At 42.4% G+C, this 13,161-nt stretch overlaps 1 protein-coding gene across 5 annotated transcripts in view; it reads right to left on the bottom strand.

The window, feature by feature from the left end:
- The window catches only part of TANC1 (tetratricopeptide repeat, ankyrin repeat and coiled-coil containing 1), a 218,550-nt gene that overhangs the window by 156,288 nt on the left and 49,101 nt on the right, over window positions 1-13,161 (bottom strand). For all 5 annotated transcript variants that reach the window (XM_081052234.1, XM_081052237.1, XM_081052233.1 and 2 more), the window contains one exon: window positions 10,356-10,464. The gene's annotated coding sequence lies outside the window, so the exon portion shown is untranslated. The remainder of the gene's footprint in view (window positions 1-10,355; window positions 10,465-13,161) is intronic.

Raw genomic sequence — 13,161 nt, 5'->3', positions numbered from 1 at the left:
AGTCCAATTTTCAAAAAGTGTTAAAAGGCACTCCATCAATCAATGCCAGCTGAATGAAGTCTGGTATTATAAATCTAAAAAAATTAAATTTTTTAAATTACACTGCATCTGGACTCAAAGTGAAAAAGGTCAGACAACTTCAAAGATGCCCGGTGAAAGGCAGCTATTCATTACAGAAAGATCTCTTGCTTATGTAGCTGACAGATGGATCTTTCACTTAAAGCCCCAGAATATAAGACATCAAAACCTTTCCTCCACTTCTGTCAGTGACTTGCTATGATGCTCTGAACAAGGTTATAACCTCCCCAGGTCCTAATTTCATTGGGATGGGAGTTCTCAGTACTGATGTAGTTTTTTGTTTTAAAACAAAAGGTGATTTTAATGTGCAGGTGATTTTAATGTGCAGGCAACGACACTTAACTTACCACTAACTATATTCTAGGCACTGCTCTCAGCACTTAGCATATAGTCATTTAGTCCTCAAATCTATCCTCTACAGAAGGTACTAGATATAAGTATCTCCAGTCTACAAAGGTACAGAGAGGCTAGTGACATGCCCAGGGTCACATAGCTCACAGGGGCTGAGCTGGGGTGCCCATCCAGCCAGTCTGGCTCCAGAGCGTGACCAGGCAATCCCTATCCTATGCCTCCTTTTCTGGATATAAATGAGAGCGACCAGCTGCCAGGGGCCTCAGGAGGTAGATGGACATGAACACACAAGGACGGACACACACACACACCTCCACTCTCAGAGCATGCCATGCCTCAAACCTATCCTTAAAAAGAGAATTTACTTCTATTGAGAGACACCTACTCTCTGTTCCCACAAGTTCTGCGAGGCATCCAACTTATCAGAGTTATTTCAAACTATAGTACTGTCAATGTGTGTAACGTGAAGACATCATGCAACAAAATACATGCTAAAATGAGCAAGCTCTTAAATTCATAAGCTCACAAGGGGAGAACACTGTGAGGTGGCCCACATTGCCAATGGGTAAGATTATTTGGGGCAAAGACCTCTGTGTCACCTGGGCAATGCGTCCCCTATTCCTAATACTTACCAAAAAGGTAAACATTATGTGAAAGAGGGACTCAAAAAAACCATTTCTCACTGAATGAACTGCATGAAACCTGTTAAAAGGTGATGGGATGAGGTAAAGAATGGCCTGAGGACAGATTGTTTTCTCTGGGCAGTTTTACACAGTTCAATAGATGTAATAAGGTTTTAGCTTTGAGCATAAGGTTCTCCAGATAAATTAGGGTATGCCTGCAGTGGAGAGCTGAATCCAATACATTCAAGCCACGCAGCATCATCTCCTCCCATCACTAAAGCAAATATAACACATGCATCACTGGGCTCTTATCTGAAATTTGTAAGGGAAACCATTCTCGGCCATACACGTTTGGCTGCAGTAAGCAGTCTTAAAGGGGACTGCCACAGCGGCCTGTGAGAAAGATCATGTGGGAAGGAGCAATAACTTTATTTTTTAATTCACTCCAATAACCCCCAAATGGGGGAATACCAGAGCTCCAGATGATAAAAGTCAAGGATAAGTCATACCAGGAAACAAAAACTAAACATGTTAAGACTTTTTTTTTTTTTTTAATGTTAACAAACCCAGTCTCAAAGCCCAAGGGTGGGGCCATCCAAGGCAGGATTTTGTGACTTTTTAAGTGCTATGAACCACTTCAGCCATCTACACCCTTTAACCAAAATGTTTTGAATGACTTTGACATTGAAAATACGATTACAAGGAAGCCAGTTGGCTCAGTGGTGACTTTACACTTCAAGTCATAATACCAAGGTCAACGGTTTGATTCCCACATGGGCTAGTGAGAAGCAATGGCCTGAGCTTGGATCTGAGCCTCCGGTGGGAGGCCGGTTGGCTCCATGGTTAGAGCACAGTGCTCATAATAACAAGGTAGCCGGTTCAATTCCCACATGGGCCAGTGAGCTGAGCCTTCCACAACTAGACTGAAAACAACCACTGGACTTGGAGCTGATGGGTCCTGGAAAAACACACTGTTCCCCAGTATTCCCCAATAAAAAAATACAGTTACAAGGAAAATCAGTTATAATGAAACGCAGATATCAAAATATTTAAAAAGCAAATCTGTGGTAATATTAACGTGTGCTTAAGGCATAAAATACAAGACACAGCTGCAGTTCTTACAGCTACTGTAGTCCTCTAAGCAGTGATGGACACAAATGACAGTTTAAACTATTTCCAACAACCTGATTCAAAACTCTGTAATTTCTATGTGCCAAAGCCACAGATGCTAATGATATACCTGGTTTGTGGCCCACTTTCATGATTGGAGGAAAGGCCACATTTTGGTTGGAGCTTAGTGAAAGTAAGGATGTCAAACTTATTTCCACCCATCGCACTTCACAGAAGTCCTGAAGTCCATCCAATGACCCCAAGGGTGAGGGACCCTGACCAGAGAATCAAGGTCAGACTCAGTGGAACAATTACTCCGAGTTGCCAAGAGCCCTAATAGCTCACATGCTTCTAGAGAAACAGCAGCTCAGTTTTATCCCACTCACAGAACCACTGAAATTCAGAAAATTAAACAGCAATTTACTGATTGGCAAACATTAGCAGGATTGGGTATGCCCCATATGCACCGCTCCTGGCAAGTCCCATTTTCAGAGTAGTCTGTGGAAGTTCTATTTATCAAGTAAGTCCATCACCTCCAAATTACAAACTCACCCACAATAACCAGCCTGGCATGGAAGGAGAAAGACCTGTGGCAATGTACAGTGTGGGACAATATACAAAAACAAGAAAGCCAGGCTGACTATTTGGGACAAGTCTATTTTACATTTGTTTTGTTGCTTTCTTGGATTCTCTCCTTATCCATTTTAAAAACGTTTAAGATCCAACAAGTACAGTCTTCCAGTAAACTGGATCTGGCTTCCTAGCAAGGGTCGTACCCAAGGCTTGGCCTTTCCCACCCCCACTGTCTCACAGAGTCAGGCCATTCCCCAATTGTGTGCCCTAAATCAAGGGATGCCTGTATAAAAATAAATATAATTCAGAGTCCAAAATACATGAACATACATTGGGCCATTGCCAATTTCTCATGGATCGTGGATAACTGAGACGGTTTTTGTTTTCATGGTTAGGACCTACAACAGCTGCAAGAGCATAAGACTTTTTCTGGGCTAATAAAATTACCTAAGTCTGGCTCACTGTTTCAGCTGTGGCAACAGCTACACTTCCCAGAAAGATGCAAGCCTTGTGTAGTTCTAGAAGAGCTGGGATAGTAGGTCTGAGCTAAGCTGGAGGCATTCAAACCCAAAAGCAAAATACACTTTGGCTACATTTTGAGTTACAGAGTAATTCCTACGCATGAAGATTACAAATGTCATTTATAGGAGTCCCAATGAAACTTTAATCAAACACATAAAGTTCAAGCTTTGCCCTTCAAGTCATGTGACACGCTATGTACGAACATCTGATTTTTTTTTTCTTCTCTAAAACCCAGTGAAATGTTCAATTAAAGCCCTTAGTAACTCTGCAGTGAAACCTTTGATCATGGATTATGTCACCACTTCTTTTAATACACAGAGACAGTATGAAACATAGCTCAGACCTAAGGAACAAAATCAGAACTGAGAAGTGGCACGGAAACCACACATGCATGTACCTATGCACACAGGTCACTTTTCTTCCAAGTTGCGGGGAGGGGAGCCGAGTTTCAGAAGCTACAGTCTCTAAACCGAGAAGGTTCTTTACACATGTACATGTAGCACAGATACAAAGTTATTTCCTAAACATAAGTGTGTGGTCCACAGTCCAATTAAAACCCAGTGGAAAACAGGAACACATGTTTCTTGAATGACTTTGAATCCAAGACAGTGGATGAGAAATTGTTCTCGATATAATGAACATGTTGCACAGATGTACTAAGTTTTTATGGTCTCACTGAAACATCTTTCTGGTACAGGAAACTATGTGAGTCTGCAACAAAGCTGGATATAAAATAACTTTTTAAATATCTGGTCCTTGTTTTTATGCAGTCAAACTTCCCAAGCCAACTCCCTTATGCCTTCTCACAAACCTAATAAAGCCCATATTTCAATGTACTGAAAATTCACTGAAAACCACAAACCCATTAATCTTCAACTCAGAGTTATATTATGACTTCTGATAATTACCTCCTCTTAATAATACTGTAAATCTGTGTCAAAGAGAAGACCTTTACTCCGCAACTCCAACAAACCACCATGAAAATAACAGCAAAGCACATATGTACCCAGTGGCAGGCTCTGCTAAGTTTTTCTTTGGGAAGTATCTTGTGTAGTCCTCACAAAGAGGAGGTGGGAACCATAATTGTCCTGGTTGACAGTTGAAGAAATTGATACTTGGAGAAACTCAGCAGCCTGCCCCAGGCACATCTTCACTCTGACCACAGCACTCCATTTCCTGTCTTGGAGGAAAAACACACTAGAACCCTTCCGTTCGCACCCTAAGTCTTGGATCTCAAGGTTAAATGATGGCCGAGAACATCCTCTATGGCACAAGCATGGGGCCTAAAGACAGCTTTATGACAAAGCTCCAACGTGATGGTGATACTTTAGTTTTATCTAAAATGGTAGCACCATGTATTCTTAAACACTGATACTTATCCTTCTGAAAGAGAAACTGGATGCCATAATCCCAAATATCCAATTCCAAAACAACCAATCTTGGCTCTCTTTTTCTCTGTACCATTTCCTCGGATAAACAATCTGAAAACTACATTTTCCACCACCACCGCCGTGAGGGTGGCTCACAAATCTGTTTCCCCCACACTGTGTTACCTCTGCTGACATCAACACCAGCAGCACAAACACAGCATTTCCAAAACTAAACCCATCTTGCTCCTCCCCTACTGTCAAAACCTCCTCACCAGCCTGCATTCCAGGTCCCTGCTGACAAGCATCACCCCTTTTCATCCACCAAAGTCTGCCTCCTCACGGCCTCTTTGTCCAATCAAATTATGGAGTCTCAGCTGTTCAGCCTCCTCTCTACGCCCTTCACCACCCTGGGGAGCACAGCACTACCCCACTGACCTACCTACCCTCCAAGCCTGCAGCTCGACTTCTCTAACTTTAGGCCTAGTAGAGTGCATAGGAATCACCTGTAGGGCCTGGTAAACCACCCTGGGGCTGGGCCCCATCCACAGCATGTCTGATTTGTAGGTCTGGGATGAAGCTGAGCCTTTATAGTTCTAACGAGTCCCAGCTGATGAGGGTGCCGTGCCTTAGGGTCCATCCTCCTAGGAACCACGGCTTTAGGCTCTCCTCCCTCCCTTTCCATCTCACTTCTTCCTGAATCTTTTCTTCATAGATCAGTTTAAGCCTTTGTAAAATCAGAAAAGTTAGGCTTCTGATAACTGAATCTGGGCAGTAAAAGCTGCTACTCACCAAGGATCGACTATGCTTCAGGTACATTTTCTGTCGCATTGCAGTTAAAACCACCCTACAAAATACATGGCATTGCCCCAAACTTAGAGGGCAATTTTGTAAAAAATTGAGACTCAGAAAGGTTAAACGATTTCTAAATTCCACAATGACAAAGTGGTTTTACATACTCATTAAAGAGGACCCTCTCCTCAGACAAATTTTGTTACCAAAATATAACGGGAAAGGGAGAACTATGAAGAAAAGCAAACAGCGTTTTCTTTTCAGGATGAGCAAAATGAGAGGTCTATGAGCAAACAAAACACACAGTAATCTGTGCCACTATTTAGGGTTCCTTTCAGCACAGCATAAAACGTATCCAAACCCACCCTACCAAGATCAATTTAACAGCATAAATAAAACTTCAGTAGACTCTGCTTTCATTCACCTGCCTATACTTAAATATGAACTACCTGGTTTCATAGACCATATCCTTATCCATTCTAAAATAGTTATTCTCAGAACGAATGAAAGTTAGATCTATGTTTACTATGTATACGCATACTACACTTATTAACAAGGTCTTTACTTGAAAGAGCCTTTTCTGTCTTTATTATTGCCAACACATGTATGACTCAATCCACATGATCAGACATCCAGAAGAGTTTATACTTTCACACGCTGTCATTTATAAACAAAAAAGACACTCATCCAAGCTGGCCAATTATCGACTTCCACAACTAAAAAGAACTTCTCAAAAATGCCCTTGCATTTTAAAGCACTTTCTCTCATGTCACTCCATCTGATTCTCATAAAAAACCATGAGAGGATATGCAGCGTGATCCCACCGTCCTAATCTCAGGCCATCCAGCTAATGCTCAGCTAACAGAAGAATCAGGGATTGAATCCAGATGAAGCCACCAAAGACACGGACAGTGGTTTTGCCATTAAAAGTCTTGTCCTTAGCACCTACTATGTAAGAAAAAATATGTATCATGACACATACATGTAATAAATAATGCCCAGTTTCCTGCCGTCAACAAAGTCAGCCTACTCACCAAAAGTTAAAGCAAAGTTGTAGCGTTATGGGAACAGAGCAAGATAGAGTGACATAATGGTGAAGACTCTGGAGTCATGCAGACCAACCCATAGATTTAAAATCCCCCAAATCCTAACCCCACTGTGAGCCTGAGACTGTAACTTCATCTCTAGGAACCCTAGGTTCCTATTTATAACAGAGATGATATACCACAGAATAGTTGTGAAAGTTAGAAATAACGCGTGACAAGTAGCTAGGACTACGCCTAGCATCAAATGTATATTACATTATGGTCGTAACTGTCTCATGTTATTGTATCTGCTTATTGAAGCCCAAGTACAGATTTTTTTTTATTTAAACATTTTTTATTAAATTAGTTTCAGGTGTACAAAACAACATAATGATTAGATATTTACAGCCCTCACAAAGTGATAAGCGCCCCCCTCGAGTCTACTACCCCTCTGACATCGTATATAGCTCTTCCAATACCACTGACTATATTCCCTATACTGTACTTTACATCCTGTGACCACACACACACACCGGGGGTGCCAAAAAAGTGTATACAATTGGACACTTTGGTCAATAGTGCTCAAGCAGTAGTTCGCCGTAATCAGAAGTGTCTGGACGCTGATGGTCACCACTTTGAGCACCTCTTGTAATTGCAGAAGTCAAACGTGACTTGTATTCATCTTCTGTTATCGGTATAGATTATTACAATTTTAGTACAGTTTTCCTTTCTTAAAATGTGTGTGTGTGTGTGTGTGTGTGTGTGTGTATATATATATATATTTGGCACTCTCTGTATATACACATATATATTTACTTATAGCTCACGTTCAATATTATTCTACATCAGCTTCAGGTGTGCAGCACAGTGGTCACGCACACCTACACAATCTATGAAGTGATCCCTGACAAGTCCAGTACCCATCTGGCAACCTACACGATCTTTGTAACATGATTGATTACATTACCCATACTGTATTTCACATCCCCATGACTACCAATATGCCAAGTATAACTTTTAAAGCCCATAATAATAAAATGTCCATAGAATGGCCTCTTCCTTTTTTATTTAGGGTATTAAAATGGAAGGATTTCATTGCCAATTAAAATATGGGGCTGACTGAGGGAGCATGAAGGATGAATCACGCTTCTGGCTTGAATTGTGCCAATGACCAAAGTGGGAAAGCAGACAGAGCCTGGGGGCGAGAAGATGTGAATGGGGGGAGGGGAAAGGAATGGAGGCAATAATTAGGAGGGACATGAATTCAGTTTGGATATCCCAAGTTAAAAGTACATATGAGTCATCCAAGTAGAAATGCTCAAAATATTGAGATGAGGGTGAACTCAGAGACTTGAGGGCCATTACATGTGGGTGGTAGCTGAAGTCATGGAAGTACTGAGGTCCCCCCAAAAGGCTGAGCAGACTAAAAGAAAACCACCACGGATGAAAGCCCAGGGAACAGTGACATTTAAGGGCAGACACAGCAGGATCTAGAAAGAAATGAAAGAAGGAAAAGAAAAGCAGTCAAGAATGTTGCAAAGGAACCCAGAGGAGAAAGTTGCAAATGAAGAGTGGTCAGTAGTATCTAGTGCTACAGAAAAGTCATGTCAGGAGTCCTATCATAGGCCATTTATGACCTTAACAAGAGCAGTTTCTGTGAAGTTGAGGAGATGAAATTCAGGTAAAGTCCCTCCTAAACAGTAAATGACTGCAAAACAGAAGCTCCCCATTCCCCATCAAACCCATCAAATTCATAAAACCTCAAATAGCAAGGTTTTCTTTCATAGAAAGGGAATTGCAAAAGAGGTGTAGTTAAAAATCAAAAAAACTGTTCAAAATGATCTTTCCTTTTAAGCTCCTATCTACTTCCTGACGTTGGTCCCAGGGAAGGAGAAAAGAAAAATTGGCTAATTCTCTGCCATCCAAAAACTGGAGGAGGAAAAAACAACGTATAACTTACTAAATAAATTTCCTGTCCAATAAATCTCCAAGGGCAACACACTTAAATTGCTAGTTCAGTGTTACTTTGAGAAATGTGTTACCACAGGACGAAAGGCTTTGGTTTCAATATGCAAATCTCTGCATACTTAGGTAAAATTCCATTTAAGCAGATTCCCACCTGGATTTCTAAATCAACCTAAGCTCTTGTTAAATTCAGTAAACTGTTCTTCAATGTCATTTTCCTCGTTCCTTATATACTTAACAACCGTAGAAAGTGTTGTCACAGGCAATTTTAAAGTTATAAAATGGTTCTGCGATGCAAATTATGGCACAGCAAGGGAATGTTTGGGTTGGCAGTATAAACTGGTTAAACTAGTTAGGAGAGTTCAAAAATAATTCTCCCCAAACATCTGCTCAGGCTGAGAAAGAGTTTTTGTTTTGAAGTCTACTCCACATACAAATCTGTTTCAAGAAGTTACACACCATCACCCTTTGAGGAGCTTTAAAAAGAAACAAACCTATACAGCAAAGGCTCCTTCCCTATGCCCGAAATTCTAGTTTGGCCCACCTGGGTGAGACTCGGTAGCCTAATTTTTAAAGTTCCATGGGCGATTCTGCTCTGCACTGCCCTGCCACGCTCTTGTTGAGAAGTTCTGCTTTTAAAAGGATCCCCCCAACATTTCGGGGTCATGGCTGAGCTCATCTTCTTCATAGATGAGCAAGACATGGCAGGAAGGGTTGAGCACAGACTATGAAAGCCTGCTAGCAAGCCATACCGCACAGATGGCAGAGTGTACCTGCACAGCACAGAGACATTTCAAGAGTTCACAAAGGTTTGGAAGCAGCTTAACCTTGGTCCCCATCTCCTATGGAGGAACATTTCCAACACCCCCAGAGAAGGGCTCCATGGCAGAGTCTTCAGCACCCCCAGTCAGCCATTCTGTAGAGGACCTCGGGGGACTGCTTCTCCGTCCACTGCCTCAACCGTGAGCAGCTGAGCCTCAGCAAGAGCCGTGCCCCACACTGTGTCCCTTCAGATGGGACTGGCCACTCCATTCTAGCCCATGCTCTCTCTCTCCTCTTAAAGAAAACAGGACTATTTGAGTCCTACTACATGCTACACAGTGGAGGTAGTGAAGGCAAATAAAAAGACAGAACAAAAATCGCCACCCATCAAGAGTCTCTGGCCTCACGAAACCCCTTGAAGTAGGTATTTTTGTTTCACAGTTTACATGTAGGATGACAGTACGGCAAAACCATAATACAGGAGCAGTTCGACGACTTTTCCTAAAGTTCCTAAAGCCACACAACTAGAAAACCCTCCTTGAAACCCGGGGGATGGGAACAACACAACTCAGAATAAGTTGACAAGACAGTGTGCAGGATACACAGGAGACAGAACCTAAGACAGTTGTAACTGATGTGACCGTACAACGCCAATCTAGGAAGAGTCGTTGGATAAGGCAGGCTGTAAACATCACCTTGTTTGTCTCCTGGGTTGTGATTAAACTTCACAAAGTTTTTCATGGGGAATGGGGAACAAGAGAATGGCAATGGTAAAAAACACACAGCCAGTCTGACATTATTAAAAATCTGAAAAGTTTTTATCACTTGGACCTCTGTGTATGCAAACTGTAAAGCAAAATATTAAGGCATTTACTCAACATAAATTAAATGCTTTCCATGGAAAAGTACTGTGCCAGACACCATGAAAAGAGCAAAAAACCCTGAAGTGGGAACAATTAAGTAAAATCAGAAAAGGTTTGAAACAATGTACTGAAGCATCCATACTATTAAAAGTGCTTTAACATAGTAATTTAGACACTGAGTTCTTAAAAAAAAGATCCTTAAATTTGTTTCAATAAAAACCTGATTTATCTTTGAAGCCCTCAAATTTTTCAGAAAATAGCATATCTTGGAAAACTTGGTCTGTTTGAGTACAGATTCTCCCTCACCTCAGAGGTCTCACTTACCTCGCCTCACCCCAGACTCCACTTGCTTGCAACAGAGAGGGGTTGTGTCACTGAGGAGCACCAGGCAAGTTCCTCTGGACAAGCCGACCACAGAAAGCTGGAAGGCAAACTAGGAAAAAGAAAACCTGTCAGTACACTCACACAGTGAGACAAGAAGCACAGAGTTTTCTAAAACCAGTTACAAGCTCCCTAAAAACCCCAATGAAGCCATGATGGAGAGGAAAGAGACATCAGCATACATGTACATACTCTCACCCCAGGGAAAAGCAGGGTGCGCAGGAGGCAAACCCGAGAGAACTCATTTCTTCTGATACCTTCTGTTCAAGCTGCCCAGGGTCATTTACCAAAAGCCCCTTATCTTGAGCAAGGTCCTATGTCCCATTTACCTCCTCCATTATCTCAGGTTTTCTCTAAGTGATGTTAATGGCTTTGCAGCCCAATACACAATGAAATGTTTCAAAGGTTTAAGATGAGAAGCCAAGAACCTCTCTAAAACCCTTAGGGTTCTGAAGTTCTCCAAGATACCTCATTCCCGTATTTCCTGCCTCAGTCCTCACTGGTCTCAGCTCTCTCACGATTCAGGATCACACTGCCCTGTTTCACACTTTTGCTCTCCCTGGTCCCTCATCCTGAAACACCTCTCTCCCGCTGCAGAAATTAGTCATCCTCAATACACAGCTCAAGTATCACCTGTATGGGCCGCCCCCCCCCCCCACAGCATCTCACCAGACCTTACTGTGCATGCAGAACACCTGGCTGGTACCTGTATTCTAGCATTTGCTTCTTTCTGCCTTGACCTTCCCTTCTACCAGTTTCTCAAGGGCTAGTCTCACCTGCCGTCTCCTACACCACCCTCCTGCTCTTATCAAAAGTAGAAGCAGATGCTCAGTGCGTGCTTATTGACTGAAGGACTCCAACAAGAGGTTTCCCATCACTGACTCAGTCTATGTCCCTGGGAAACATTCTTTTTACTGCTACACCGATCTGAGAAAAATGTTCTTTTTCGAGGATGCTATCTATGCTCAAACATACAGGCAACCAGGCTCTCACCCAAGTCAATTCCTTCCTGCCAGCAACACTGCTGGACTTCACTGACAAAAAGGACAAAAACATGGATAGTCATGTTTGGGCCAACCAAATCCCCTCAGCAGGACACCGGAGCACTGGTAGGTTTATGCATGCAAAGGCTGCGGGGAGGCCGTTTCACCCTTTTAAGTCTGTTTACTGAGGAGCTCTAGAAAACAGGCTCCCCTTACCCACCAGGATTTCTAAGATGAGAACAGAGTGCAGGAGCTTTTATCTGGCAGGAAACCAGGTGATGCAGGGAACAGGTTCCGTCTGCCCCTCAATTCATAGACAGCTGAGTTCTCACTCACGCAGAATGCGGAGGAGAAATCGACATGGACCAGGTGGTCACTCTGTGTCACATCCTCAAAAAGACCTCATGTCAGGTTCAGCAACAGCCCACAAATGCTGCCCAGGCTTCTGAGCACCCCAGCTCCTTCCTTCATCAGCTTGCTGACCTCACTGGGTAGCATTTAAGCATTCACTGCAGGACAGCACCATCTGGTGAACAGTAGCTCAACTATCTGAGGCACCCTCCTAGATTCGCTCACAAAAAGGATCACCTGCCACTTTACAGAGGACTTGGGCATCTGGGGAGGGAATCCATCTCACAACTGCTACAAGTACTACAGCCAAGCTCCTTTCATACAGCACACCTCAGCAGAAAAGGCAGGCTTCTCATCTGTCCCAACCACAACCGACAGACAAGTATAAAACAGTCCCCATCACAACGCGCAACATGCCGCTGTCAGGCAGAGCCTCTGCCCAGAGGACCCACACACGTGTGTGCCCTTAAAAGTAGATCTGTAACAGGTTATGCACACACATACTTTCTCTCTTCTCCACCTACAGCCATTGGTTACACTACTTCTGTAAGGGCAAGGGGAAAAGTCCTCTCTGAGTTGAAGACTCCAAAAGCACCACTATAAATTACAGAGTTCCCAAGGGGAGGTGGCTTCCTGAGAGAAGAAGGACTGTCCCTATAGCCTGTTTTTGTGGTGATGAGATCACAGAGTTTAGATTCTGTATTTGGTCCTACATGGGTTTTAAGGGCCATATCCAGTAATTACAGGAAGGAAAAAGGGAGGTCAACAGGACCAGAGGAATCTGAGTGGTGTTTGAGAAGTTACTTATAACTACAGTTAGATCACTCACTGACCAGACTCAGAAGAGAAACTACACACGGAGTTTTCATTTTTTTTGTCCTTCAGAATCAATTCGTAATTAGCAAAAAGATGGAATTTTTTACTTTTTGGCATTCCGCTGTTCAAAGGCCTTTTCAATGCACAATCAAAAGCTTGGGCCCAAGAAAGTTTTGAAAAAGAAGCATTACACCACAAAATATTCTCACGTAAAGTGCAAAGGATGACAAAACATATTTGCCGAAGGAATTTTTATGGGACCTAAACACAGGAGTTTTGAGACTAGCAGAATAACCATCAATTGCCCATCATTAGCTTTTTATTTTCAGATCTAATTTCCAATTGGCTTAAAAAAAATAAACATTAAAATGCTTTTGAGAAGAATTATTAGGGTTTCCCTCCTGGTCATCACTCATTTTCAAGGATGAACAGAGGCTTCAAAGTTGTTTATCCAACAGAAGTTAAGAATTCATCAAAAAAAAAAAATTGTTTCTCTCTCAAGTATCCTCGGAAAAATTTAGCTTGGGCCTCCTCAGATGACAAAACAAAGACTGCTGCATGCATTCATGGGCCGCATGTGACCATGGATTTCATTAGAC

This window comes from Rhinolophus hipposideros, assembly GCF_964194185.1.
Source record: "Rhinolophus hipposideros genome assembly, chromosome: 6".
Classification (NCBI taxonomy): domain Eukaryota; kingdom Metazoa; phylum Chordata; class Mammalia; order Chiroptera; family Rhinolophidae; genus Rhinolophus; species Rhinolophus hipposideros.
Note: the sequence above shows the minus strand (reverse complement) of the source record. Positions and strands in the feature narration are given on the sequence as shown.